This window comes from Aphelocoma coerulescens, chromosome 11, assembly GCF_041296385.1.
Source record: "Aphelocoma coerulescens isolate FSJ_1873_10779 chromosome 11, UR_Acoe_1.0, whole genome shotgun sequence".
In the NCBI taxonomy this organism is placed as follows: domain Eukaryota; kingdom Metazoa; phylum Chordata; class Aves; order Passeriformes; family Corvidae; genus Aphelocoma; species Aphelocoma coerulescens.
The window spans coordinates 13,242,453-13,267,548 of NC_091025.1; the positions used below are offsets into that span (position 1 = coordinate 13,242,453).

General features: G+C 37.6%; 1 long non-coding RNA gene across 1 annotated transcript; it reads left to right on the forward strand.

Annotated features, from left to right (window-relative positions):
- The first annotated feature begins 266 nt into the window (after positions 1–266).
- On the forward strand, positions 267–24,772 carry LOC138117014 (uncharacterized). The gene is made up of 3 exons (XR_011154455.1): positions 267–483; positions 24,087–24,178; positions 24,701–24,772. It is a non-coding gene; the product is annotated as an uncharacterized lncRNA (long non-coding RNA).
- Positions 24,773–25,096: the final 324 nt, after the last annotated feature.

Consider the following 25,096-nt stretch of genomic DNA (forward strand, 5'->3'; position numbering starts at 1 on the left):
TTTGCATTTGACTTTTTCCTTTCCTTCCGCTGCTCAATACATTTGCAGGAGCTGTTACTTGGGATACACCCAACCATAGCATGGAGCAGAGTTCCTCCCACAGCTGAAGCCTTCCTGAGTCAGGAAAACACAGCTGAAACTACTTGATTAAAAACCTCCTTGCCCCCAAGGAGCCCTGCTGATCAATGCTATGTTTTTGGTAAGGGAATTTCTGCCCCACTGTTAGAAGTGAGGATGTGTGGTTGGGATCACAAACTCACATCGCTCCAACAGAGGGACGAGAGCCTGAGTCTGTTGGTTACTCTTGTGTTGTCACATCAAGGATAGGATGAGTGGCTACAGCTAATGGCAACAATACTTTCACCTTTCAGTATTCATTAAGGATGTAAGAACATACATATGAGTTACAAGTTCAGCCCAAAGGTCTTGCCTGTTCCAGGAGTTATTGTGCAGCAGTAGATGCTTGGGGGAGACATAAAGATGGTATGTGTGTCCTTTTTTTTTACCTTCCCACAGTTTGCATTTCACAGATTTTGGTATATTATGCCAAGCTAATATTTTAAAGCCTGCTGAATTTTAACTGGTTTTGTTGTATACATCACCAAAGAAAAGAAGACACCAGAAGGTACCATTTCCACTGCTGCAATTTTACATGTCAGTAATTCCTTCTGCGGAGATTGAAATGTCTCAATGTACAATTCTTGCTCAATTTATCCAGGTTAACAGTACTATATTTGCAGTCTCTTGTAGATGACTTCATGATCCTCTGTAATGGCATCTCTTTTTTTTAACATATTTCAGCACACTGGTAAATGTTGATGATTGTCCTTGAAGAGCTGTCATAACTACTTACAGCATTCTGCTCTGTAGTAGGGATTGCAAATCAGCTGGAGTTTAGGATATGGTTTTCGTTTCTTTTATATCCTCTAGGTTTAGTGAAGGTGTTTCTGGAGAAAGTGATTTAGAAACTAAGTTGGTCACTGTCTGGCTGTCTCAGTGTTACGTTAAGTGGGAAGCCAGTCTCTGTCTCTTTTTCTTTTGTATGCATTGCTGTTCAATACCTTAAGCCCTGAGCAACACTTTTTCCCTGTGTGCTAACATGATGCAAAGAAAACACAGTTGTAAATTTACAGGGCGGCTGTGATTCTGTTATACCTCTGAGGATAGGTTTTAAAGGGCTAAATATCTATCTGTGAATTAAGAGTACAGGACAAGGGCTGTTTTTCTTGATCCAACTGGGATGTTTTGTGAGTTTATTGTCTATAGCAACAAAAACCATGGAAAGTCGTAGGTGAAGCCAGAATAAACAAGAACCTGTTGGAAGCAGTCAAGAGAATCAATATCACTGGTGACAGTTTTGTCAACTATAGGGTGCCTATATCTGTATCCTGCTTTACTAAATAATCAATCTATTGACTACCACTTTAGGCTTGCTCTGTATTCAAGGCACCATGATTGTGCCTGAGATATAATTAGGGATTTGATGAATATGGGGGGAAATATGTTAGGATTTTACCTTCCTTTCATAAGAAGGGTGAAGGAAGCATTTTTTTCAATGTGTTGAGCAGTTGCACTGAAACGTGTTTAACTTCTTGTTAGATTAAATATGTACTCTTAGATTGTAACACAATGATTCCTAACTGTCTCAAGACTACCAAATAAAAGCACATGTATTAAAAGACATATAAATAGACAAATCTGTCTCTAAATAAAAATGAATATTTATACTTTAGGATTGCCTTCTTTCAATTTACTACTAGCTGCATACACTTTGAAATTTCTACGCTGTTCAGAATTACCTTAGCACAAACTGTGTTACTTGAGTGACTCATGACATGGAGAAAACATGCAGATTTTCTCTGCTTCTGGGACAATGGGGGGAAGGAATCAAAAATGGCATGGAAATGGACTTAATGGAAGTTTTTTCTTTATTTTTTTTCCTTTATCCCTTCTAACCAAGTTTTGAAAAAAATCCAATGTGGTTTAAAACAGGTTTATTCCTTTTATAATTTCTTTATGAAGTAAAGAATTCCTGTAAGACTTGTCACAGATGATCCTTTTGCTTTTGCTTTTGTATTAGAATTTGAGGGGGTCTGAGGCAGAGTGTGAAAGCTGGAAAATTAAAGAATTGGTGCCAGCATGAGCATAACAAAACTGAAGACTGAATATACCAAAGGGAATAAGAGATTCAAAAATCTGAATCTTGTGGATTTCTTTGACTTGTATCTGTGCATAAAATATCTAAGCATATCTTTGGGTAATATTTGAGACAGAGGTATTTGTTAAAGACTTAAATTTGAAAGTGTATCACCTGTAAATCAAGCAGGAAAAGCAGGGAAGAATAGCCTTAACATACTTTATAAGTTTTCAGTAATGAATCAAATAGACATCAGAACTTAAAACTTGTCAGGCCTTCTTTATAGATATCCTAGAGTATTGAAAATGTCTCTGTGGACATTTTCCAGAATTCATTCAATACTCTGGTATAAACTTCCATGATTCTCAGGTAATCTTATAATTAACTCTAAATGAGAAAGATTCAGACCTAATATTTTTGTGTAGTCTGTATGGACTGTATATTAGTTTGAATAGTGAAGAATTCAAAGAAAAAGTTACAAATGGAAAGAAAGCAATAAAAATCTGGTTGACAAGTTTTTGTAAGAGCCAGAGAAGTTTAATGTATAGGTCCCAGTCAAGTCTTTACCCCTCGTTTTTTGTTCCCTCTCATGTTTTTGACAATTTCTCAATTGTCTGTTATTGTCCTAGATCTTTTGTGTCTTTTCTTTGTAACTTTTGACTCACCTCTTCTTGATGAAGGCAGAGTTAACTCATACTCTAAATTGTTCTACTGTTCTAAATGGATTTTTGAAGACTTCAGGATTTTTGAGATAGAAAGAATATTTCCTCTGACTTCTCCGGAGATACTCTTAGATCTCTGTGATGCTTCCTCACATCCCACCTGCTTAAGCAAAGGGAGCTGTTCAACAATGGCTTTTTTAATGAAAGAAGTTGGTAAGTAGAGTATATGTATGCCCTTTAATTTTTTTATTACCTGGTTATAAATCTAGACTGAATGGTGAATGAAACACTTCAGAAGTTTGTATGGCTCAATAAATTAAAATCCAAATTTCTTCCAAGGCATGGAGAATGCAGCAACGGACATCAGTTTTGTGTTTGAAAAGAGTTTACATCTGTTAGTAAATTTAAATAATGAGTTAAATGGTTTTTAAATGATAGAGAGTGAGGGCATATCCTTTACATAATTACTTTAAATGCTTTTTTATAGCTTTGGGTTTTATGTTGGTAATCACATTGCTACCTGACAGTCTGCATGCTGTAATCCTGCCTCTTTGATGGCTTTCACCTTGTTGAAGGGGGTATTCATTTGATCTCTCTTTAACTGGCAAAGATAACTTAAGTAAAAAACAGTGCTGTAGTAATTCTGAAGTAGTTAGGATGATGTGCTAACATTCTATAAGCAATGGATGTTTTCTTGAAGCAACTTATTGACTTTCAGGGTTTTTTGCAAAGTAGAAGTTTTGATAAAATGCTAAGCAATAATTGGGCTAGTTTTCACAATATATAATTTTTAAGACTTAATTGTAGTTCCCTAAGGAAGTGGAATAGGCTGTCATTTCCTGAAACGAAAAGACAGCAATTAATTAAATGATGCTAGATGGGCACAGCTATCTTTTTCCTTTGTATGCATTAAAATCCTTGTGTAGTAAGTAAATATATGAATGCTGCTGGTGTTGTATGGATGAAAGTGATCCAGTTCACTCTTTGAAAATGTTTCAGGGCCTTGGAAAATTCTGCAGGTAATCTGGATCACTATTTCTGTAGACTCTCTTTTTCCAAGGAACCCTAGACCCCTTGGCTTCAGCTCTGTAAAGCTGGTTTTGTTTTCCCGTGGTCACTGAGCGAGCTCCATGCCCAGACACACAGCTTGCTCTTCCCCTCTCCTGGCTGCAGGATATGGTAATTGGACTCTGGGGAGCTGTGCTGGGAGAGGCACAGAGTATCCTCCTGGCCTTGCTGTGTTTTTCCCTTAGCAATGGGCAGGCAGTGCTGCTTTTCACAGCTGAGTGGCAGTCCTGTTAGAAGGTCTAAAGGAGCTACAAAAGTTCTTCCAACTATTAGCTCTGAAAAGCCGTTCAGATAATGGGCATTATACACCATTTCCAGCTTTGCTTTTTTTCCCCGCTAATCCAAGAGAGAGGTGAAAGGCAGCACATTTTAAGAATCAGAGAAACCTTTTATTTGTTAGGATAGCTCCCACATGGAATACGAAGTAGTGAGATGGGCTCTCACAGGCGACGTCCAGTGAGCTGAGCTGGTTGGTGTCTCACCCTTCTGTTGGTGGCTTGTCCCTCTGGAGCTGGGTCCCAGGTCAGCATGTGTGTCCATGCCTCTGGCACCTCACTCAGCAGCTTGGAGCGTTACTGGATCAGCACGGTCACTGAGTCGTGGCTGAGCTGGTGTAACATTTGGCAGCACCATCTTTCACGCTCCTGGAAGAGATTTGACTTTTCCAGAAATGTGTATATTTATCTGTTCTGAAAGAGACATGCTTTTAACATCTCTCTCAGCTGTTGCAAAAGGTTTCTTCTTTTAGGGACACAGATACATTACTTCTATACTGTGATCATGACTGTAAATTCTTTTCTCTGCACAATTACATGTGATGTGTTATGTGCTGTACAGAGCATGGTTTTTCTTTTCTATTGGCTCTTTGTCCCATGCTTGCTGGGCTGCTGTGTATGTTTACAGTTATATACAGCAGTCTGTCACTAGTAGCATATTTAAGAAGATGGGGGGTGGAAATCGACTGACTGCTCTAATCAACCCTGGTCAGTAATTTAAATATTTTCTATTAAGGTGAGCTGATTCTGGGCAAATTTGCTCTACTTTTCTTCCTTCCAAGTAGCCCTGCTGTTAGGTTTGGAAAGTCCTATACTGTAAAGTTGGCACCCTGGAAAAATAAAGACAAAAACCACAAGAAGAAGTTCAAAAGAAATACAGACTAAGAATGAAGTTTTCAAGCTACGTTCCAAGGCAAGGACTTTTCATCTTTATACCTTTGAATTGTGAATCAAGGCAGTAAAAGTTACTACTAGGTTAAAGTTTAAATGGCATAGAAAAGGTAGAAAAAAGATTAAACATATTCTGTCTGGACAGTGGAACAAAGACTTTGAATCCTTATCTATGCACCTGTCTATTGAGTATCTAAGTTCCAGGAGTCCCACAGAGGACATGCAATGAGCACTCTTATTGTTCGTATTAAGAACTGAAGTAATTGAAAGGAAAAGTAAGGTAAGGAGAATCAGAAATCAGATGTGACTGCCTGTATGGTTAAAAAATAATTTAAAGGGAAAGTGACTATCAAGCAGTTCATATTATGGAAATCTGACCATTGAAGATAGAATAAAAAAAAAATCTATTATTCTTTGAAAGAGTTTTTCCTCTCTAAGTGAGACTTAAATATCATTTGAAAACCAGTAATTTTCACAAAGTGCCTCACTGGCCACTTGTAAAGGAGCAATTCAAATGCATGTTTTTTTGATTCTTTGAATTTATCTGATGGCTGGGTCTGAGCCATGGAGATTTTTTTATTTTGTTTTTATTTTTTTCATGTAGAGACATCTATTTTGTGGCTTTTTTAAAGTTTGAAAATTATGCTGGTATAAGTAAGCATATTAAAATGACACACTTTATTTACTTTGGTGTCTTGTTGAATATAGACATCTAATTCAAAATTGATGTGCCACCTCTTTGCTAAGAGGGTACTAATCCTAATAATAATTTAAATGTTTTATAATTCTGAGTTATTAAGTTGTCTTATCTGCCCAGATCTTGGGTTTGGGGTTTTCTGAGCATTCCTTTCAGTTCATTTAATTGGTAACTGCAGGGTATTATATGGAAGGTGGTTTACCAGCTTATACATGTTAAAGAACTATATAAAAATTTGATAATTAGATAGAATGAAATCAGTTTTATTTTAAATTATATTTCATGCAGAATTTAGAATTTATCAATTAGCACTATAGCTTCATTATGTTGTTGGTTATGCAGGGGTAGCGGGGAAAGGAGAGTTGATAATTGCTTTCTGGTGAAAAAGAGAAGAACTTACCAAAGAGAATGGAAAATGCTTTTAAAAATAGATTTTAAACTGTAGCTTTTATTTAATACAGATATTCTATGCTCTGCAGAAGTTCAGCAACTTTCTAAATTGCCTATTGTCATGGTGCTTACTATGATTTATGATATAGTCAGGAATATATTATGTCTAGGATTGATATGAAGTATTGCAGGTTGTGTCATTGTCAGATTTTATTTGTGTATGCATATGTATATGTCCAATACACAAGGCAAGTTTCTGTTCAGCTTTCATATGTCTATCACAAAGGTATTCTCTTTTTAACTGAGATTCACTCTGAAGCTGAATTCTGGCTTTACCATCCATATTTCTGACTAAGGTTCTCAGTCTGATGGCCCAGCTACCTCAACTTAGAATAAAACTTTGACATGTGTTTAGGACTTCGAGTAGGAGTCACTACTGATGAGCTGATTGTGTACAGAAATGTTGCATGCTGTAGCTATGCTGCATTTGCTGCCCATACTGGGACCACCAGGATGAAAATGTAACTGAGCGTGTCTGGCTTTTCCTGGGATGTATTATCTGTATACTGGAAATCTAGGCTGAATTTAGAATACAAAATGACTTTGCTTTTCCATATGAAAACATACATACCTGAGAATCCCAGATACATGATGGTCTGTTTTATGAGGTCAGAATTCTTCTGACAATCTTTTTGCTCAGTCAAGAGGTCAGCCTGTTAAATTTTAGACCTTTGTGCAAAACTGAACAGGTAAACAGAACATACTCTTCAAAACCACCACATAATGTCTCGGTTGGCCTTGCCTTTACTCTTCCTGGATGGTGTTGTGTATGTGGGGTTTTCACATGGGGTTGTTTGCTGCAGTTTTTTTCTTGAGTATAAACCACCACTGAACATAGTAGCTGTTAGCAGTGGTACAAGTGTGTGAGTGTTGTTACCGCACTGTAAAGTCTGTATCTCCATGCTCTGCATGTCGTTAGTCACTGGGATGCAGTCCAGCATCGGTGCATTGACAGCTCCCATGGCGCTACAAATTCCTCCTGCTGCAGGCACACAGCAAGTCCCCATCTCACAGGGGGTAGAGTCACATGTGATAAGACTTTTTCCTTGGCATCCCAGATTTCATTCTATCTCATCTGCTCGCCCACGCTGTGCTGGAAGGGGCCTGTCTTGTTGCACAATGGTGGGCAGCTCACTTAAGATGTTACCTTTAGAGAAAACCCTCATACATCCTCATCCTGCTCTGCCAGAACCCTCACTACGTTGAAAAATGAGCTCAAAAGTCACACTTTTTTTCTTACAGTTGCCTCTCCTTGGTCACTGGAGCTGTGCTGGTGTTGAGCTGCTGGAGGCTGTTTTGTTTGGGGTTGTGGTGGTTTTCAGGGAGCTGAGGAAGCTCTGGGGGCCCCAGGGCAGTAACACCAAGAGAACATCAAGGGGCTATTAATGGTCTGGAAGCTTTAATAGTGAGAAGAGCATAACAAGAAACTGATGCAAAGAGCTGTGGGCTATCTGACAGATGCATGGGATGAAGATTGCAGTTACATGATCCTTGTGAGGTTTTCCTCTTAAAAATTCTTTGAATTATATTGATCCACTAGAGTGATTTGATGCTACTATAGTGCTTTGCATCATGTTATTGAAGTGATTTTTATGTCATTCTGAATATCCCAAAATGTGCACTACATCACTGTAAATGTTTTGAAGTGGAAAAAATTCAAAGAATTTTCGAAGCATTCAAATTCAAAAGAATACAGAAGTTGCAGTACTCTATTAGGTTAAAAGTTCTTTTGTAATCATAATGTTAAAACTTTTGTTTCTCCAGGCAAGGAGCACACATATCATGATTACAGAGAAATAAAATAAAAAATTATTTTTCATAGGTGCTTCTACATAACCTGTTTGCATGTGATGAATGTGGATTTGCATTAAAAACAAGCTTCAGAACAAGTAAAAATGTTATTTAAATGTTATTGATGTGAATGAATCACTTAATTTGTTCTTTATAAGTATACATTTTTGTTTGAAGAGGGTTTTTTCTGATTGAAATATCTTACATAAAATATCTTTTTGTCTCAAGTTTTCAGTACAGGCCCATTTATATTATAAACACAATGCATTATTATAAACATTTAATATTATATACACTTAATAAATATTTCAGTTAATACATACACAATGTGTATAAACTAGAGATGGAGAAGTCTGAATAGATGTTTTACCCAGCCAGTTGAAGGGTTTTTTTCTGTAGTATATCCTACATGCTGTTCTCCTGTAATCTTGCCAGATTTTAGAAGATGAGCACTCATCTGGGATGTCCCTCAGGCAAGTTGTCCTGTGCAAAGAATTTAGATGATGCTCAAAACAAAATTGAAGAGTACTCTGCTTATAAACAGTGCTAAGACCAGTGTTAGGAGTCAGTGCGTAGCTGGAGTGCTGACTTTGGGTGATATATGAAAGTAAACTCTTTAACATGTGTGATAACTATAGATTTGAGGCTGCTTCATGTGCAGAAGGGGTGTTACACCTCCTCACAGGCCTGGCTTGTTAGTCAGCTTGGGAAATTACATTCTTATCAAAATTCCACATGAAATTCAGTTGGGATAAAATATTAATCTCTTCTTGTCCTAAACAGCTCATGTTACTATAAAGCTGCTGTGTTTCAGCTCCAAAAGGCTTGCATAGCATTAAGGTATTAGATTATTATTTTGTGTGCTATTCAATATTTTGAATGAAAAGTATTTGCTTGTGTCTCCTTCCTTGCCTCAATCAGCCAGAAATTATGAACTTCAGAGTATTTTCAAACTTAAAACTTCACATTGGGTTACACAGGAATGGCTATGTATTTTAAACAGAGATGGACATGTTTGCCATAATTAAGGAGATAAGAGGAGGTTATATCCATTTGTGGAATATAGCATGCCACACCCTGCTTTAAGAAAGAGTGTATATGCCTTGTCTTTTTAGGCTGAATTTCTTTCATAAAGTAAGTTGGAGCTAGCAGATTAGGTTGTTGCCTTTTAGTGACTTTGATATGCCTCCTGAGCAGAGTGGTTTTGCCCTATGTACCATAATGAAAATACTGTAATTAACCATTGGAACATCTTGCCCCAGTAGGTTCTCTGTCACTTGAAGTCTTGATTTAAACACGGTAATTTTCTTGAGAGACATGTTCTAATGCATCTAAGATCTAGAGAGCTCAGGAGAAGTGCTACTGAGTGGAAATCTGGAAATCTACATCCTATTTAACCTGAGACCTCGGACTAAATAGTACAAATGCCCTTTTTTTCAGCTTTAGAAACCACATGAACACATGTATGGCTATATCAAGATAACATCCCATGGGCTAATCTGTTTCACTCAGATAACACGTCACTGAAATGGCTTTTTCTTAGCAGGTGTTGCAAAACAAGGTACTGGGTTCTTTGCAGATTAATGATCAGAGGCTTTCATTAGGCTTTATCTCATCAATTTTCTTCCGGGACTTCTGTTTCCAGTGGTCTCCTTGCTTCCTTCTTTAAAATCATCTCTGCCTCTTCTTTCACAAAGATGACCTTTTCTGCAGACAAAAAACCAAACCAAAACAAAGAACCCCAACAAAACAAATCCTACTTGCTTCTGTCTAGCACAGCTTAGACTTGATAAAGGATGTTCTATTATTTATTAGTCTCGCCAGCTTGGCAAGATTTGCATTTTTATGACTTAGCAAGCTATTTTAGGATCAGCTTGATACATGGTTGGATTTGTCATCTTTCTAAATCATCTTTTTTTACATGAGCAGAGTACTCTGGGGTGACATACTCTGTGTGTCTGCATCATCAAAACAGAGCAGGTACCAGTGATGGTCTCTTCTAAAGGTACCATTTTGGGCACAGTTGGTGGCACAGCTATGGTCTTGTTTCTGGAGAAGGAGGCTGTAGGTAAGGGTTTCAGTTCATCAGAAGAAATTAATCACCAAAACTGGCCCATTTGTACCACTATTGTCATATCTATGTAAAAATTCACCACATAATACATAGCTAGAATTTACTACTCTGCAAAATAACTGATGAGAGGCGCATACCTGAATGGATTTATTTAGGTTAAATTGTGCCATGGGAGTGGTTGGAAATTATGAATTATTTGAAAGCAAAGAGAATTTATATTATAGGGAAGCAAGATTTGCAATGAATTAATCAGTTGCATATGTAAAGTAGATGTTTTTAATTTGAGTGAGGGGAACTTAGTGTAAAATAGGATCGTGGGGTTTTGTTGTGGATTTTTAGTCTCTGTTTTAGGGATTGTACACAAAATTTGAGATTGCTAGTCTTTTCTTTTTGTGATGCAAGTGCAGAATACTGTGCTCTGCCCTATTATTGTGCTTAAATTGGAGTTGATGCCACCGTGGAAGCACTGTGGTTCTTTTTTGCATTCAGTGCCTGTGCAGTTCTGAAGCAGCCTGCAGGCGCTCTATTGTAGTTTGCCTTGCACAACACTTGGGGCCCAATTTTGAATGGCTTACGCATTAAAGAGACATTTTCCTTATTTTTCTAAATGTTTAGCATTGTTCCATGAGGATACTTGTAAATTTTGTTTGGTTTAGTACTACATTTTAAAGAGAATGCTTTCAACCTGGTAGGTGATACCCACATTTTGCACTTGTGTCCGATCAGATCACGTAGTGTATGTGTGTCTCTGTGCAGTTCACAAAATAAATTATATAATATATAGTAATGTCTGGCTGTTGTTTTCTGGAATTTGACTAAGGCTTACAACTTCAAAGGTGAGGCTGGGCTTCTTTTTTGTGTTCAGAGAGGGTGACTAAACTATTGTGGCCAGCATTGCAGTGTAAGACTTGTGAGGCTCATCCTTTGTTTTAATCTTTAAGTGCCTCAGGAGTCATCCATAAAGGATATGCCAGTGGGGGAGTTGAGGTCTTGTGGACAGTTGGTGGAGGGGGCAGAGTAAAAATTCTGGAAAAATCTGCAGATCTCCTTTCAGGATTTCCACTTTTGTTCCCTTTGGCTAAAATAAGTCTTTGAAAATGGTGCTGTGGAAGTGGGTAAATGAAAGAGAACTACATGGGGCTAAGGAATGGTGATGTTCTTTTGGGAGTTCAAGGCATTTATACAGTTTGAGAAAGAGAGTGGGGAGCTCAGTATTTGATAAAATCTACTGGAGCCCTCTAATTTGTTGGAAATAAAAAAAGGAAAATGGAAAAAAATTTAGGTTATTCCCTTGTTTAATTTGCTAGACTGGTACTAATTCTGCAGTTCACTTACTGTACTAGTTAATTTCAATATCCACTCTGCATTCTTGATTTCAACAGGGGAGAAGGTGGATGCTGAGGGCAAAAGGGTACAGGATTGGAGGGGGTTTGAGTGGATCTTTGCAGCAAATTGTTCATACCCTTTTCACAGCTGTACCTGAATACAACTCATGTAATTTTTTAAAATCATTTCATGAGGTTTTTAATTGTGGAATTGTTTTTCCACTTAAATGAAGCTTCTCAAAAATATTTTTTCTGGCAAATTTTATAAAATTAGATGAAAATCCTCAATCAGAAAAGATGAACTTTCAAGTAATAACACAAATATTATAGAAAGTGTTTCCTAATTGCTTCTAATTTCAGAGGTACTTCATGCTGCAAGGTTACTTAAATTTACAACAGGGTAGGATGCAGGTGCTCTAGAGATACTGTCAGCCTGTAGCCCCCGTTTTTCATTCATGCATTGCTCCCTTTGCAAGATGAAATGCAGTTTTGCTTGCAAATCTTTCCATTACTCCATAATCAGCTTTTTAAGGAGGAATTGCAACCCAACTACCATTTCTGATGCTGACTTATTTTTAAAGGCTGATTAAAACTGATTAACTTCCCAAAACAGTTATACAAGTCACAATTCCTCTTAAAATGGAGTTTGTGCTTCCAAATATTGGTCAGGATGAGGCCCCTGAAATTGCCCTGTGTATATTTCCATATAAGCAAACAATGTAAAGAGGAGTGTTTCAATATTTTGAATAGTCAGTTCAGTTAAGTACCTTAGCTCTCTTCTGTGGGAACGGTTGTTTTACACAATAGAATTCCCTCTTACGGTTGTCTCTTTTCAGAGAGGTTCATTTAATATTTGCCCACGGTACCACCAACTGCAGTGCTCATTGAATGGTCAAGAAGGAAAAGTGCCTGTTCTAAGCAGATTGCAATCTAAGGATGGACAGATAGATAATATAAATGAGAATGTATAACAAATGCAGAAGAAGAAAGGGTTTGCTGGTGTGAGGGGGAGGAGAGACACTTCAGCATGGTGAAGTCATATTTTAATCACTCCAAGGAGTAACAACAGGTTGCATTATGGCAGGTCTGTTATTTAACGCTGGCAGGGTTTCGTTTTTTTTGTTAGGTGACTGCCATAAAATGTATTTATATGTTTGTGCATAAGAAACTGCATCCTTTCCATATAAAATGTTGGTTGTCCTTTCTTTCTGAAAGAAGCTGGTTTTATTTCAAAACTCTAAATCTCACTCTGGTCTAAACCTGCCCAAATAGCATTTATACTGGTGACTTGCTTGACAAGGGTTCTTTGTGAAGGTGCAAATGTGCTGCAGTGTCCCTGCTGTACAGTTAAACTTTCTGTGCATAAATCATTTTAGTAGATTGGGCCAGCAGAGGATTGCTTGTAGTGCATTGTGTGTGATTTAATATTATGCCATATGCAATGCTGTAGCTTAGTTCCAAATCTCCCAAATGATGTAACAAGTACCAAAGACTGAGCCCAGCCTGCTTTAGCACCTACAAAGCTGGCAGCAGCAATGCTAAAGTGCTTGTGAATCCGTAAACAATTTAAAATCTTTTGTTTCTCACAAAAACCGTTTGCAATATTGACACTTTAAATTCAGTGAACTGCTAAGCCAGGACCAGCCCTGCACGTTCACACCCACTTTCCCTGGGAAGGGGATGGGCTGGTGTCAGTGTTGCCCCTTTCATTTAGGTCTGTTCCTTGTAGAAGTGTCGTAGACTTGTAGTAAACCAATTTATAAAGGATGTGTCCACATAGAGAGAACAATAAGAAAACGTCAGTAAAGATTTTGGTTAATTAAAACACAGTAAAATTATATACTCAAAATTGAGTTATTCAGGTATTATTTTTTGAAATCAGGAGATTCATTCAAAGGAGAATTAATAAATTTTAAATATTTATATTCTTAGGAATCACATAACTGGAACTACATAACTTCTGTTAGATTACTTCTTTTCTGAAACCAGTACTGAAGTTGATGAAATATGTCACTTTTTCTGTCCTCTCAGCAGGTGAGATGATTTTTCTGGGAGGTACAAGAAAAGACGAATTTTAATTGTCTGGGACATCAGAATTTATAAGTCATTAATTAGAAGAAATGGACCCTGTGCATTCAGTTTGTTATCTGAGTCTGTGTGAGAATTAGATCAAAATGTTAAAAATACAACCTTTTGGGCTGTGGCCGATGAAAGTTTTTGTAGTTTTAAAATTTGCTGTGGCATTTACAGTAGTCATAAATGGTTTCAAAGAGACTTCTCAACAAATTTGTAATCCCTTCCACTGCTGCAAGAGTGAATTGACTGCCAACTTCTATCAGCCAGACTGAGCGCTGTGGTCCTTAGTGCTGGTTGTGCTCTGGGTCTGGCTGAGTGTGAGGGAGCTGACGCCCTGGCTCTTCCTGGTGAGCAGGATCTGCCCCTGGGAGAAGTGGGTACAGAGGCACTGGGCAGGACACTTTGGGAATGCTGCTGGGGAGCCCTGAAGGTAGTCGTGGGTGCTACGTGGCCATGCAGCACCTCTTGGGACAAGGGGCAGCTGGTGGCTTCTGTCCTTGTGAAGTGAGTCAAGCACTGCTGGGGAACTCCCCAGGCGAGTGACAGGGGCTGGATAGCAATGGTCTGGTGCCATTTAGGGCTATTTCTTAGTTGGTTGGGGCTTTTAAAATTTCCTGTTTTTTTTTTCCTCAGGACACCAATGTCTTCAAACTAGCTGAACTAGAAACAATAACTTTAATGATTTCTTTCTAGTGTTTTTTTTTTGTTTTTTTTTTTTCTCATGACGTTGTGGGATAGGGAGGTTTGGAAAAAAAGTTGATTATTTTCTGGGAGAGTTCTGAGAGATCAGCTGGCCCAGGCTGATAAGTGTCCTTTCCCCTCCAACATGTATCATGTCATCTTTTCTCTTGAACACAGGAAAAAGTCAGGTAAGTCAAAATGCAAACCCAAGACCTTATCTTTTATCTTCTGGCAGGTTACAGAAACACTGAGATGCTTCCTAGCAAATGTCTCTATTGCTTAGTGCTCTGATGGAGGTGTTGGCGGAGACTACGTCAGTTTGGGAAATGGGGCAGAACTCCCATGAGAAAGTGATGCTTTCTGAGGCCCAAGAACTTTTACTTTACTGTTCTTGGTTCAAGTATTTAACCTTTAGAGAAAAAACTGTCAGTGGCATGATTATTCATTTTAATTAATATTGAGTAATTTTTTCTCATTTGCACACCTTTTAGAGGTGTTTTTTTGTTTTTGTTTTGTTTTTTTTTTTGTTTGTACAATTCAGTGGGGAAATGCTGCAAAAGAATAAGTTTCTAAAATAAACATCTTCTATCTTCTATTTTTTCCATCATTCTTTTTTCACTCCTGTCATGGTTTAACCCCTGTGCACCACACAGCTGCTCATTCTTTCTCCCCCCATTCCCTAGTGCAGAGCAGAATCAGGGCCAAAAAAAAAAGTAAACCTTGTGGGTTAAGATAAGAACAGTTTAATAATTGGAACAAAATAAAATATAATAATAGGGCACTGGCCCCTTGCAGTCAACTGCACCCAGTTTATGTGCTGGGCATGACATTCTATGGTATGGAATATCCTTTGGCCAATTTGGGTCACCTGTCCTGACCATGCTCCCTCACCGTTTATTGTGCACCTGCTCAGTGGCAGAGCACGAGAAACTGAAAAGTCCTTGTTGTAGAGTAAACACAACTTAGCAGAAACTAATACATCAGTGTGTTATCAATATTTTTCTCATACAAAATCCAAAATACAGCACTAAACCAGCTGCTAAGAAGAAAATTTACTTTATTCGGGCCAAAACAAGGAGTTATTTTCTTCTTTCCTTTGCTCAGTTTACACAATTATTTTTTTCCTTTCAGTAGAAAATTTGAAAAATGTATTTCTGTTATTATTCATCATCATTGACTTATCTTTCTATTTAATATATTTTTCAGGAAATCATCTTTTGAAAATATAAAGCATAGGTAAATATTTCAAATCTTCCTTTTTTTGACTATCTAACACTAAAAGGGATGTTGCACATTTTATTTTGATTGTATTTAAGCTGTTTAATACTCTAATGATGGTATAGAGAAATGTGGAATTTCAGAAATAAGGTTAAGCTGCACATGCTTAGGAGGAGTCCCTCTTTAAAAAGGACTTCTAAGAATCAAGCACAATGATTCAGCAAAACCTCTACATTTTGTGTCTCTGTATATGAAAAATCAGGCATGATTCCTGGATTTTTGTTATTCATATGAAATAATATGTACAATATGTTTTCAACAACACTTTTCTATTGGTGATATTTCCAGTGATCTTTTGAAATTTATGAAATTGTTCTCCTTTGGAATACCAGCCTTCTGTAGCACACAGACATGCCATAAGAGATATGTTGGAGGAGAGGGGAACGTATCTTCACCCTAGAGCTGAAGTGGTGTAATATGTGAGTTTTTATTGAGAAAATGTTTGTTTCATACTCTGCACTACACTCCTAAGGATGGCTTTGTGTGTGTTGCAGTTATAGGGATATCCATTTATTTAGAGATATCTGTTTTAAGGACAACATTTGACTATCACACCCTCTTTTAGTCACTTTTTTCACTCTATGCCATCTCAGGTGTGCATCTGTGAAATACTGGCAGTTACCCTTTTGCAGTTTGGGGAAACTGTCAGGTTAAAGCAGAGATGCTTTTGATCCCATATGAGCTATTTTCTTGCTTTGACATGGCTTCTTTGTCCATTTATAAATGGCTTGGTAGTATATCTAATATCTATTACATCCTTCTATTTTAAGTATTTATTGCAAATGTAACAAAAAATCTTGGCTAGGTATGTATTACAGGAAACTGAAAATGTTCAAAGCAAGCTTTGAACTGCAGCAACATCTGTATTAAACATACAGAGAAATAAGGCCTTTACACCATCTCTACTGCTGTAAACAAGAAGCAAACACCTTGCTCTATAATTCCACCTCCAAACAGCAAATTAACTCTGCAGAACTTTTTTTCCTAAACTGCAGCTGAGAACTTGTAATACAAGCAGAGGTATTCCCAAGGGACTGTCGTATTTCAGTTGAAAGGTGTCCTGCAACACAAGCAGTGGTTTTGCCTCTAATGAAGGCCCCAGCTTTGCCATTCTGATCTTAATATCTCCAGCCAAGCTGGATATAGAGGTGCATAGATTAGATATTGGGAAGAAATTCTTCCCGGTGAGGGTGATGAGGCCCTGGCACAGGTTGCCCAGAGAAGCTGCGGCTGCCCCTGGATCCCTGGAAGTGTCCAAGGCCAGGTTGGACAGGGCCTGGAGAAACCTGGGATAGTGGAAGTTGTCCCTGCCCATGGCAGGGAGTGGAACTAGATAAGCTTTAAGGTCCCTTCCAACCCACACCATTCTGTGATTCTAGGATAGTTAGGTTCAGACTCAGCAGAAATCCCTCCTCTGTGCCACACAAGTTCTTTTGGGATCTGGGCGGGTGACGCAGCACTGTGGGAAACACTATGCTGTTCATGAACTTCAGTATGAAATTAATTCAGAAAGGGAGAGGTGGCCTGTGGGGAAGTTAAGAGAAAGTTTTGGGCTAGCTGCAGTTCACACAAGTTATAATTGTAAAAATACAGCTGTGAGAATAGTAAAGTGGATTTTCTGAGTCACACTATGGCTATGAAACTACAGCATCTTAGCAGGGCTAGTGTGTGCTCTTTAGGTAATTCTCAGACACCTCTAAAAGATGCTCTTCAACTTTGTTTTTAAATGTATTGCATAAGGTATTTGTGAGGTTCAAGTTAATTTGCTAAGAGTCAGTCCTGACTCCTTTAATCTTACCTGGTAAATGACAGGCTCATCTGTAGCAGCTATGGTGGGGTCTTGTGCTCACTGGAGTGCACCAGCATGGGTCTGATTGCAGTCTGGAAATTAAATAGTGTTCTAGCATTCACCCTGTAACCAACACAATGCCAACACATTCTGGTAATCAAGATGAATTCAATCCTGTTTGAAACCTACACGACATTTCGGCCGTCTTTCTTGTAAGGAGCTCTGAAATCTGCAGCCCTCCTTATGAAATAAGCTGTTAAACTGTCAGGTTTTCTTAAGAGTGAAGATCTGATAAATGAAGGCCATTGCAGAGCTTCATTTCAGTCTAGCACAGTTATTCTATAAGGCCTGTAAAATTATAATGCATTTGATCTAGAGCTAAGAATGTAGCAGGTTTTTAATTACAACTTGTTTCTGTAGGAAATTCATAATGAAGAACATTTAAAATGTGAACTTCAGATGCCTTGGAGGTGGCCTGGAATTTCATGTCCTCTTCAAGGCAGTTTTTTACCTACTTTTTTTTTTTTCTATTGTGGCAGATAAAATGGGACTAATTTCTTTTAGAAAGCTATGTGTGGGTGCCAGTATAAGGGATTATTCAGGAATGCTTGTGGATGTGCAGGACCTCCTCACATGTTTGAAACTGGACGTCATTACTTCCTAGAAAACAGCTTGCAGCCGTGTTCTCACCTGGAGAGGAGCAGAGCCCAGATGGGGAAGGGAAACGTGTTTGTTATCCATAGGCCTTTTGGAGACTTTTTTTTTTTTTTTTTTTTTTTTTTTTTTTTTTTTTGAATCAGTATAAGTTCTTCTGAAAGCTTTAGAGACAAGAGTTTTAAGAGCTGACTTTGACTGTGGTTTAATGGGAACACTTTTAAAATCTGGTTTTATAAATTTTAGAACTTCACAGTTGCTGACCTGTCAGAAGAAAGCTGGGAAGACCAAATGGTTTTCCAGAAACTGTTCACTGGTGTGTGTATGTTGCTGTAATGGCAGATGATGGAGAGATTAGTTTTATTGCCAGTTTTTTCTCTCTCTACTTGACCCTTATGATTTTGTGATTTTCATTTTTTTTTAAGTTGTTACTTTGTGCTGGAATTTACCATACTATCTTTGCATTAGCTTGATTTCAAACTCTGGAATAAATGTCTCCTTTAAAGAAGGAAGAATAAATTCTAACCCAGTTTTAATTGTACTACATAAAGAACTTTGCAAGCCAAGGGTGTTTATTGTCCAGACAAACACTATTTTTCTCCTTAGAAAACAAGTGTGCACCTTTGTTTCATTATTTCTTCCTGGTAAGTGGACATTTTGTAAACTCCCACCTAAGGGCATGGCACCTCCGAAAAGGACTGTGTCAAGGTTAGTTGTAATGAGTAAAATATGCAAATTCAAATTAAAAATATTTTCTTAATCGAGGATGCATAAATTATTCCCAGTGGGCACCTAAGTGACAATAAATTTCACATGCCTGGGAATTAACATGTCCCACTTATATTACTTTTCTCTTCCATTAAAAAAATGCATTATTCATTTAGATGGCTTCCATTGTATTTAGCTTCTGAAAAAGAGATCAAGCTACTATTTTGAGGCCTAAATTTAAGCAACATATAAAATGATTTTATGTGTGCTTTCATATTAAACTTGGAAAAAAATCTTACATTTGACTGTCTTCTTTAAAAGTAAAAAAATAAAATCATACAAAAATAGGTAAACCTGCTCAGTTAATTGCTGTGATCAACTGAAATGATGACAGCATTTCTGATACCGTATTTTGGAGTACCCTGGATCTTTCCATACATATCTAAATCTTTTGAGCTGGGGCTGCATCTTTGTTAAACCCACGCTGTGGCCAGGTAATACAGTGCATGAGCAGATTTTGTCCTGTCCTCCTTCCAGGGTGGTTTGGCTGTCCCCTCATCTGCCTCTGCAGGCAGTTCTGCTCTGTCCCCCCCACACAGGGCTGAGAGGGGACAAAAGAAACTAAAGCTTGAATTTTCAAGGGGGACCAAGGAGTGTTTGAGCTGGGAATAGGCAGGAGAGAATAACGATCTGTGGGGATGGTGTATAGAGCTCTTGGCTGTCCCTCTGTAGCTGTCTTTTGATAATCTTTAACTACCAGTTTGCTCATATGAGCAGCAGTTATTAAAAATGGGGGGTAGTTTATCTGCACACTTTCTTCTTAGCTAAGCAGGTTTGAATGTCCAAGGGCTTCTGTGAGCTCTTACTCAGTGTATACTGAGCACATTGTATCTAATCATTCATTTTTTTTAAGCCCTTGGAGGTGCTTATAATCCTAAGGATGCCATACAAGCTCCAGTTCTCTCCATGTAAATCATTTACAGTGGGATTTCAAAAGTGCTCAGCCTAACCCTGCTTCCTTAGAAATCAATTGTTAAGGTCCTTGTGACTTCAGTGGGAGTAGATATGCCAACACAGAGTGCTTTGAAAATGCCTCCCTAAACTGTAAATGAGAATATACATTTGAGAATGTTGCAACCTAATTTTTAGACTGAGCTTGTGATGGTAGTAACAGAGTGCCCTAGATTTAGTGCTGTATCTACTTGATTATGTCACTTTGCCACCTTGTCTGAATTTGGCTCTGTAATTCCTATATACATGGGATTTACTCTTTTTGTCCGTTTGGTCTTTGTATTTTTATTGTAATGGTCTTATCAGTCCTGCTCTACACTGTACCCACACAAACATTTAAGAATCTCTTTATCCTAAATGTTTCAGTGTGCATAAACATGGTATGTTTTCATGTATGTGTGTGTGTATATATATACACATACATGTATAATTGTTTTTCTATTTTTCTGCTTGTACATGTTTAGGGACAAAGTCGATGTGGATTAAATTGAGAGTTTTTTGGATTTGAATGTTGTGATTTTTCGGTGGGGGAGGCTGTTTTTGTTTGGTTAGCTTTTTTATTTAAAATATCAAAATAAATATTTAAGTGGCCCTTTATAAACGTTGGCATGCTTCACTGTTCAATTATGACTGTAATATTAAAAATGCTAAACCATGACAGATTTTAAAGACTATTTCAAAAACTGAGTCTGGAGGTAACAGCTTTATTACTGCATGATAACTTGACCCATATTTCCTAACATGATTTCCCTACTGTAACTCGTTCATGTAACTCTAATGATATCAGTTGACCTTGACAGCTAGACCTAAAAGCCTGTGGTTGTCCTGTGTTTTTAGCATCTTTTAGATTTTTCTTATTTTGTTGTTTTTTGTTTTTTTTTTTAATCTTAGTTTTTCAGCAATTTCAAATAATCCATTTTAAATATAGGATACCAAAAATTCTACCAAGAAGGTATAGCTAATTCTAAACAACCAGAATTTTTGCAATTCCTTTGAATCTTTGGACTGAGCATATTTTACATACAGTTGCACAGTGATACTGGTCTCTAGCATAATTCTTAACACCTGTGTACAGACAGTGCTAATTACACAACCACGTGGAAAAATGGCTATCAAATACTTTTGTTGTCTTCAGTGAGAGATGACTTTGCTATTGTTGTTTAGAATTATTCTTAACCTTCGGTTCTGCCTCTAAATGAAAAATTTTTATTTTGTTTTTTTAAATCCCCCTTCCAGTAAATATTTTCCACTTTCCTTAAGTGGAATTTCTAACTAGAGTACCTTGGCCTGATGTCTAGGTCAGTTTTAGTGATAATGATGAGATTATTGCCAGGTATTTCAAAATCCAGTCTGCTAGGAACATTCAACTTCTGCATAACAATGTAAAGGGGACACTACCAGCTTTCCAGTGAGCATGTCACTTTTAGCTCTGAGATCGCATCTTAAAACTTGCTTTGAGCCCTTTAAGAGCAAACCTGAAAACCACCTCATTACTATGCATAGAAAAACTACTTTAATCACTTTGAGATTTCTAAAATGTATTTGTTAAAATCTTTCTCTCATTCTGAGGCTGATATCATTTGACTAAGGGCACTGAGGGAGCCTGACTTGAGAGGTATTGGGACATGAAAATATTGGAAATTCTTATAAGCAGTGTTTAAAATAGCTTTTCTGTAAATGATTTGGTTCACACAGAAAAAGTGATTGTCTGGTGCTGTGGTTTGGCAAGCACTCTTGATGAATAAATTCACAGGTGATTTCACCTTTTATGAGTAACATGACCATGGTTTAAATTGTCATAACAACTTTTCCAGCGTTGTGAATTCTCGCCGTCTTGTGTTAGCCAGTAGTGTAGGCAAGAGAGACATGGAGCTGCTGGACAGAGTCCAGTGAAGGGCCAGAAGGATGATTAAGGAATTGTCTTTGAATCATCTATCCCCAGAGGAAAGTCTGAGACAGAGGGGACTGTTCAGCCTGGAGAAGAGACAGTTCAGGGAATTTTATCAATGTACCCTCAAGGAAGGGTGTAAAAAATCAGGGCAAGGCACTTTTTGCTGGTCTCCACTGACAGGACGAGAGGCAATGTCCTGGTTTTGCTCTTAGCTCTGTACTCATGTGCAGATAGCCTAGATCCAGAGTTCTTCTTCCTTGTTAGCTGGGCTTAAACAGTGCTTTTCACACAGGATCTCCAGTGCAGCCCCTTTGGCCTTGTCGTGCACCTCCTGGCTGAGTCCTGCATCAGGAGGCCCTGGGCTCGGGGGACAAGGGCTCTGCTCAACTGAGTGGGAGGAAATGCCCAGAGAGGTCAGAGGCTGCTTCCCAAGGCCTGAATCTGATTTCCACCATCCCAGTCTCATTCCTGTATCTTAAAACCTTAAAGAGACATAAGCCATATCAGCTGTGTGCCTTCTATGGCAATCCCTTTCAACACCTTTCCTATGAAACCCATCTGTCCTGAACAAAAGGAGAGCCTTCCCATATTCCTTTGCAAGGACAAACTCTTTGGAGAAGAGATGTGATGTTGGGGAGAATACCTGTCAGGAGAGGGTGCAATGCTAAGAAATAATTCTGTTGGCATATCTATCTGTTCATACCAGATGTTGAAAGCATCATTGAAGGACAAAATACATTCTTTTGGGGGTTTGGTTTGGTGTTGGTGTTAAAAAAAATCAAGTTGGGAATATTTTCATTTTTTTTTCCAAAAAGAATTGGTTTTTCTTTGGCCTTGATGTTTTTACTTTTACTCAATTATGATATTGGAGGTATTTCAAGCAATAAAGGGACTCTGTGATTGGTATTGAGAAAGCAGGAAAGAGACCCATGTCATGAAGTAACTTACTGTCTAGGAAATTGGGTTTTATATTGTTTTTTAGAAGGCAATGATGACTGAAAATTTTGAGTGCATTGATTGTTACTGACAAGCAGGTTACTAACAACAAAAACAGCAACAGAATTTGTGAATTGGTAACAATCCCATAGAATAAAATTAATTTATGAAATTACATTTATATGATAGTTTTATTGGAGACAGTTTGAAATTGAAGATAGATGACATGAAAGACAGAATTCTCCTTCTATGAAAATACTCTATACTTGAGCACTTAAGAAATAAACTGAAAGAGGAGGAAGTATTTTGCATATTAGAGACCTAATAGTTCTTTTATATAAGAATGGTTCAGTCAGATAAATTGATTTCTAGATTTTGGCCTGGATAGTTATAAAGACACCTTTCAAATACAAGAATCAGCATAGAGGACTTGAGGAAAAATTATGATTAGAACTTCTCCAAGCTGAATGCAAACTGAACTTGCAATGGAGTTTGGCTGTAACCACTGGTGTGATGTATTTGATGCGAAGATGTTTTTTCCCTTAAATTCAGAGCACAGTGGTTTATTTTTTTTGTTGTTTGGGTTTTTTTGTTTGTTTTTTTGTGTTTTTACAATTTTGTATCTTGAAAAAGTAGTTTGTTTACCTCATGGCTAAGGAAAGGAAAGCAAATAATAAATAACTGGGATAAAAGAAACTCGTGGCTACTAAATATTTGCTGCTGTTTGACGGGCGAAATGTGGGGTTTTGGGGGGGCAGTAGTGTTATTGTTTCAATGGGGCTTGCTTGTTTTATGACTTGAGTGTTGTGGGTTGTTGGGTTTTATTATTATTTTGGAAAACAGATATTTGACAAGATAAAATTATTCTTTATTTTTAGTTTTATTTAATAACTGGCACAGAGTTCCATGGGTAGATTTACTGATAGACTGGATATTAGGCTTATGAAATGTTAATACAGCTCTTTAAAAATATTTTGATAGATGTTAATATTGAAACAGCATTGGAAAATAAGGGAATATTTCAACATAACTAGCCCTTGTAGTTTGATCACCTGATCCAATATTTTCGAATCCTTGCCCTTGCTGGGCTGGAATATGAAATTAAGCATTCAGATCTGGAAACCCCAGTCTCTGGAGAATTTTGCTCTTTTGGAAAAGGCAACTCTGTCAGCACAAAGGCATTTCTGGAAGGCATTTCAATGAAGATACGAAATTGTAGAGGCCACATAGAGTGAGAGCAGGGAAGAGATAAGGAAGTGCGTGGATGAAAAAATGTTAGAGAAACACTGGGCCAACCCCATTATTTTTGTACTAACTTGGGTTAAGTAATCCTACAGTATGAAAACTTATGGAAAAAATACCATGAAAAAGCAGTAACAAAAAGGTTTAATATATTACTATTGAAACAAAGATGGCACCTGCTGACATGCTCTCCTTTTATGTGCAAAGCTGTTTTTTATCCATTTCTGCATGATTCTGGTAGTTTAAGAAAGTTTTAATACAGGCTTGAAGTATCTTCTAATTGAGATTGATTAAAATGTGTTTCATTGTTTTTGTGTAGTCTCATAGAATACATTTTTGCATTTAGAATTGGTGATTTTTATTGTTATCTGATACATAGTGTAAGTCGTTGATGTAACTTCAATGTGTGCTGGATTAGCTTCTACTGTTAACATTCCTTTTTATTTCCAGTTGCTGGAATTATTGCAGCTGATTTTGCCCCAGGCACAGTTCACTAGGGAGTTGGTACCTGGGGTTCTGTTGATATCCCTGTCACTGGCAAGGTAAGGAGAGGTTGACTTGCATTCGCTATGAGTAGCAGGCTAGAAATAAATCATTTTAATATGCTTTCTGAAGATAAAGAATTAGGAGGGGCAGTGGGTGTCTTGCTGATTATTTATATGCACGCCAGTAGTAACTGGGAACCTTGACCGTGGTTTTTGAAACAATATTCTTTCTTAGTGATGTGTTGAGAAACAAGTCTTGCTCACACACTGAAGGAACTAACCTATTTTAAAGGGAGTATTTTCTGTATGACAAATCAAAATGATATTTTTTTCCTTGGAAAAAAAAAGCTCTCCTAAATGAATATCTGTAACAAAGAAAATCTACCATAGAAGTACAAAATTTTAGCTTCTTCTCCATTCAACAAGTTTCTTATGTGGCACCTCAAAGCTGGTTCATGAAAAGCTTGTGTGCCATGTGTCCATGTAATTGTTTGTTTTGTTGCTGGCTCTGATGATGTTGGATCAATAAAATAACTTGACTTTCAGAAACTCTTACTAATTCCATTTTTTTCCTAATAGCATGGAAGGAGTGACACAGCTGAGTGACATTTGTTTAGATACTCGTGTAATATGAGTATCTTTCAAAAGAGGTGAGCACTGAAAATGAGCTCTTTTTAAAAAGGATTCAGTTTTGACAAGTCTGTGCTTAGTGTTTGAATACTCGTGAAATGATTTCCTTGCAACAATGCCATATTTAGCACACTAATAAAAGAGAGGAAGGAAAGTGGATCTTTGATAAGCTAATTATTTTTGGAACTTGCATCAGAGTTTAGTAAATCAGCATGCTGCATCTGCAGTGCTAACCAAACTAATCTAAAATACTTGCCTCCCTGTGGAGGTATAGAAATGTCATAGTCCGTGGAGACCTGCACTGCATTTATGCAGGTCTGCCTTTTCTGTCATAGATTCAACAGA